This window comes from Rosa chinensis, chromosome 3 (assembly GCF_002994745.2).
Source record: "Rosa chinensis cultivar Old Blush chromosome 3, RchiOBHm-V2, whole genome shotgun sequence".
NCBI classification, from domain to species: Eukaryota; Viridiplantae; Streptophyta; class Magnoliopsida; order Rosales; family Rosaceae; genus Rosa; species Rosa chinensis.
The window spans coordinates 47,805,366-47,811,365 of record NC_037090.1 but is presented as its reverse complement, the minus strand read 5'-3'; positions in this window follow the sequence as shown (position 1 = coordinate 47,811,365).

Below are 6,000 nucleotides of genomic sequence, written 5' to 3'. Positions count from 1 at the left end.
TTTTTGTGGGAGCCAACACATCAAGAGGCCTTTGACAAAATTAAGGCCTACATATCGAGCCCACCAGTCCTCATTCCCCCAAGGCTTGGATTCCCACTCAAGCTTTATATCTCAGTAGCGGAATTTTCTATCGGCAGTCTATTGGCGCAGGATGATGAAGAAGGGTTAGAACATGCCATTTTTTACCTCAGCAGGACACTAACAGATTGGAACACAAGGTATACTCCTACGAAGAAACTATGTTTGATGCTCTACTTTTCTGCAAGTAAACTGCACCACTACATGCTTTATTTTATTACGTGCATTATAGCTCAAACAGACCTGGTGAAATATATGCTATCATGGCCTATACCTAGAGGTCAGATAGGCAAGTGGGTCCTGGCCTTTTCAGAGTTTTCCCTCCAGTATGTTCCCCAAAAGGCTGTGAAGGGCCAGGCTATAGTGGATTTCCTTGCGCATCACCCTATGTTAAATGTGCTCAAGTCTGAGATCTGGAGGTTGTAGCAGGTTCGCTCGAAAGACCTGACTTAGCGGGTATTCTTGAGTTCTCTCATTTGTACCACATTACAATTTTGCTGCAACCTTGGGTCCTATATTTTGATGGCTCCAGAACTGACACATTGGCAGGGGGCCGGAATTGTCCTAGAAAGCCCATATGGGGATCGTTTCTAGTATTCCTTTCAATTGGAGTTCCAGTGCATAAAAAACCAAGCAGAATATGAAGCCCTTATTATCTGCCAGGAGGTGTTATTGGAGCTAAGAGTTAGAGAAGTACAGGTTCTTGGGGATTCCCTTCTTGTCATCAACCAGTTGCGTGAAAAGTTTAAATGCACTAGTTTCTCGCTTGCACCTTATTTGGAAAGAGCACTTGACCTATTCCGGTAGTTTGACGATATGGATCTAGAACACATACCCTGAGAATTCAACTTTACTGCCAATGAGCTTGCTCAAGTCGCTACAAGGATCACCCTGAAGGATGGGGTTCGCAAGCGGATCTTAAAGGTGGAATGGCGAACCCTATCTTCTTAGTTGGCCAAAAAAGACCCTTAAGATAGTGCTACTGTGGTGGTATTGGACCCCATTGATGTGGAATGGCTGTTCCTCTGATTGAGTACCTAAAACACTCAGACCAGCCTACTGACGAGAAGATTTGCTACCTCGCACTCAACTACTTCTTGAGGAGCAATGAGCTGCACTGGAGAGGCGAAGATGGCATAGACTAATGTGTTTATGGCACGGAGGCAAAGCGCTTGATGAGGGAAGTTCACGCTGGCGTTTGCGATGCACACCAAGCCGAACCCAAGATGCGGTAGCTAATCAGAAGACATGGCTACTATTGGCCAAGCATCCTTAAGGACAACATCACATTCGCAAATGGTTGCTTGGATTGTCAAGCGCAAGGGCCTGTACGTCCAACATATTCCCAATATCCCCATGTAACCCATTGTAAAGCTTTGGTCTGCGAGAGGCTAGGCATTGGACTTGATAGGGATGATTCATCCTCACCCATCCTTCTAGCATAAGTTCATCATTGTGGCCACCGACTTCTTTATGAAATGGCTTGAGGTTGAGCCTTTGAAGGAAGCTTCCGTCGCAATGGTTAGGCAGTTTATTTTCCAGAATATCATTTGCAGGTTTGGCATTCCAGAAGTTTTGGTCTCAAACAGGAAGGTAGCTTTTATGGCTGGCGATATTGAAAAACAGATGAATGATCATGGGTATCTAGTTTATCCATTCTACCCCTACTATCGTCAGTCTAATGGCCAAGCTGAGGCCAGCAATAAGATTATCATCACTATCCTGAAGAAGATGCTCGAGGAGAACCCTTACGAGTGGCATGATATGCTCTATGTGACATTCTAGGCTTATCGCACATCTAAGCGCAATCCTACTGCTACGACCCTATATGCTTTGATGTTTGGTGATGATGTAGTTCTTTCTTTGGAAATCAATGTTCACTCTCTGCAAGTTTAGGAGCAGCTCCAACTCATTGGCGAGGGTTATGTCTAGGACATGTCGCAAGAGAACGAAGACCTCAGTGAGAAGCGCTTAGAGGCCTTGGACAATCTAATTATGGAAAAAAGGAGAGTGGCTCGCGCCTATCACAAGCGAACACGTGGCAGTAACTATAAGAAGGGCAAGCTGGTCTGAAAGACTGTCCTACCAGTGGGTGAGAAGCTCGAAGGCAGAGACAAATGGTCCCCATGACGGGAAGGCCCCTATGTTATTCATAAGATCTTAGAAAAGGGTGCTTTTCATCTCAAGGACTTAGATAGAGAAATTCATCGCTATGCCATCAATGGCAGGTTCTTGAAGAAGTACTACCCTAGCGTTGGGAATTCGAAGACCCACCAGTTAATCCTTCGCCAAGGCCGGGGGGCAAACTTAGTCTTCCTTTGCTCGCTCATCTTCCATCATTAAGGGCTATCCCTAAGGCCCGACTCTAATATATTCGCCTCGCTTAGCAAGACTGGGGGCCAACACCATACTGTACACTGGGCTTTAATTTTTTTTTTTGGGCCTTGAAAAATTTGATTTCATCAAGTTTTTCGTATAAAACTCCTACGTGGCTTGCTTCGCGAAGCCAAGACTTATTTAAACTCATTAACTGGTTCACTATGATGGGCCAATTTTGTAAACAAACTTGATCAATGGCTTTATTCTTCAGGGCTAGAATCGAATTAAAGAACTGAATTCTCTGCGAAGTTCATTTATTTGACAAATAGTGTTAAATAAATAATCTAGGCCTACACCTGAGGCTTTTATTTTTTCATACTCACAGCAAATTCAGAAGATTAAATAAAAAAAAAAAAACAATTGTATTCATAAAGTTTCTTTGCGGCCAAAAACAATACAATTCGCTAGAGTACAAGGCCAAAAGTGGCTAAGTTTTTACAAGCAATCAGGTTTTTTGAATCTTCAAGAGGAAGCAGTGAATGAACTAAACAACAGATTCAGCCTCTGCACCCTCTTGAAATTTGGTAGCTGTTATCATCTGCAGGCAAACAGCAGGGAAGGCTATGCTTGAACTCACTTTCGAGCATCCTTTGTTACTCTTCCATAAGAAAATAGTGGCCACCAAGCTACTCTTCCATCAAGGGGCCAAAACGGTGTTTGACCATTTGATAGAAGAGCCCGGAAGAAGAACAATCGACCTTCAGGGTCTCCCACTCTTCTCCGGATCGCTCAGTGTAGACCCCGTGAAATTCCGAACATCACTTTTTGACTGGATAATTTTTCGTGACCTTTGTTTGGTCAAAGACTTTTGGAAATAGTTTGGGCTTGGGCCTTGGGCCTAAGAATAGCATAAGGATAGAGTCCAAAACTTTATTCTGGACACCCAACAGATGGGTATGCTAGTGAACCTAGCCTAATAAGTTAGTCGACCTTTGACCCGAACATCTCCCTTGATCCAATATGGTCCTTGTAGCTCATAATGACATCTTTGCATAATTTTGAAATATACCTGAGCGTGCGTTTACGATTTCTCGTTTTACCTTATTCCTTACCTGTTGGTTGAATTCCTACTCGCCTTACCCGACACTTGCTCGTCAACCATCCCTCCTACTTTATAAAAATACTATTATTTACTCCTTATATTTTTCAAACTCAAGTGAAATTCCGACCAAACTTACCTTGCCATTTTTCTATCTACATACAAGTTTGGTAAGGCCCAATTCTTATTTAGTCTTGCCAACATTTTAGTTTTTTTAGTTTTCTTTTATTTATTTGTTCAACTTTTATTTCTCCATCATATTGGTTTTTACACCCTATTTTCCTATCACATGCCTTAGCTGATCCAAACCCTTTTCAGCCCACACATTGAACTTGCTTCTACCTACGCAAAGCCCAAGTCCTTCACTTTCACGTTCTCGTCAAATTAAAGTAAACCTCGTTCAGCTCTTCCCTTCCACGTTATCACCATGCATATGGCAACTCCTCCAAGAAAATCACTCCAGACCTTCAAAAGGGAGAGTCCCAAAGCAGAGGTCGATGTCCACCCTTCTTTTCTCGCCCTTTTTCTCTCTTTGCTGGGCACATCAGTGTGTTTGTATGCCTCAAAACTCCTAGTTAGGGACCTCCGATCGAAAAACTTTCTTAATTAAAGTTGTTCGTCTACGTCTCCTTTATCTAGTCTCCAAATTTCAGCTCCATCGGAGACGTTTTGAGACCTGTATACCCCCCGAAGCAGAAGCTGTTCGGAAGCGAGCCTGTTCCGGATTTCTGCTTGAATTTCGTCTCTTGCTCTAGCCAAATCCCTCACATCTTACTTGAGACTGATACAAACACTTGGTAAGATTCTGGAACCATCAAGTTGCCCTTTCTTTCTTCAATTTTTAGGCTCAATAACTTCAAAACAACTATTCCACATATTGAGAAGTTTCTGTTGCACTCTGCATGTTCGAGATTGCGAACTTCTTGGCCTGCGGCTGGACTCGATCCAATCAGCTCCCTCAGCTCTCTTTCCTGTTGAAACCCTCAAGAAAAACTCACCTTTTTGATTAGTCTTTGGTGAGTATCATCTTTTCCATAAAACTCTATATATTTTTGGTTGTTATTACGAATCCTCGAAGATTATGAACTTGTCACTGCTGTTGTTGGTATCTTGCTGCCTTAATTTTGATTTGATAACCATTCTAATGTCTAGGGATTTTGCTAGGTCATGGCTACACCTTGAGTATTAGAATCGTAATTGGTTCAAAGGTTATTTGTTATTTGTAGCTGTCCAAATATCATGTGTTTCAATGCATTATGTCATCGAGCTACAACACCTGCCCATATAGTATTAGAAAGTAACCTGATCTATAGATCATTAGGAGCATTAGACATGCCTCTTAAGTGTGTTGGGTTAGCTTCGACCGGCCATATTGGGTACCAAAAGAACTTTGAGCAAAAGAGCAACTTTCTGCAGTTTTTCACTTTTCGGTACATTCTGACCCAGTTTCATTTATTCCAAATTTGGTGCTAAACTGCTCGGAATTTGGGATCAGTTTCTTCTAGAGAAATATAGTAGACACATAGATGAACATTTCAGATTTTGAATCACCTCAAAAGAATTTTTCTAGAATTAGTTATGAAGTTTTGAAAAAGGTGTATAGAAGCTGGTATTTCTGGAAAGAATCTGCACATTGTTTTACTTTAGCCTTTAAAACCTTTACTCTTTTTTTGGTTTCACTTGAAATTCAATAACCATTTCAATCTTACTGAGTTGGTTGTCAAGCCATCCTTCTTTCAAAATTTCTCAAGAATTTACCTCAAGTATTTTGAACAATTCCGTGACCCTTGACAACTCCTTTAAAACTCTGTATTTAGTTTTCAGCAACTTGTCTTTTAAAAAGTGTTCTTACCCCCTCTTCCTAACAACAAACTCTTTATTGGAACCCAAATGGTCGGGTTATTAGTTAGTAATTAGGTTAAGGGAAATGTTTTCTTCGGAGAGTATTGAGAGTGAATAGCTAGCCTAGTTTATCGTTATTAACGTTGCTTATTGATCTAGGCACGATACTGTGGTGGAATCTTGTGAAGTTGGTGGTTGCTACAAGGTTGCATTGAGGCCAAGTGCTGCAAGAGAAAGCTCGAGTTCTAGGTAGGGGATGCCTTTAACTCTATCTATGCTTTTTTTGCATATACTATGTTTTATATGAGGCCTCTTGCATGTTTTGGAAATTATCTGTTTTTACAACTTAAAATGGTTTGCGTGGATTGGATTGATGTGTTGGCAATTGATGGGGATGTAAGGAGAGGTCAGTTCCTCCTTGAGCCACCGGTGGTGGGCAGTGTGCACCATGCCCTTGTTATTGAATACTGCCCTTGTCTCTAACCTTGTGATTATTGAATTCCGGAAAGTGATTGGCTAGATGGGCGGTTGTGATGGAAGTGTGAAAGATGATCAATTGCCGTGGGATTGTAATTACGTGGTGACGATCACGTGGAAGCGCAAACCGATTTTTATCTACTTCTTTTATTCAAAATGATAACTCTTGTTTTTAAACTTAGATA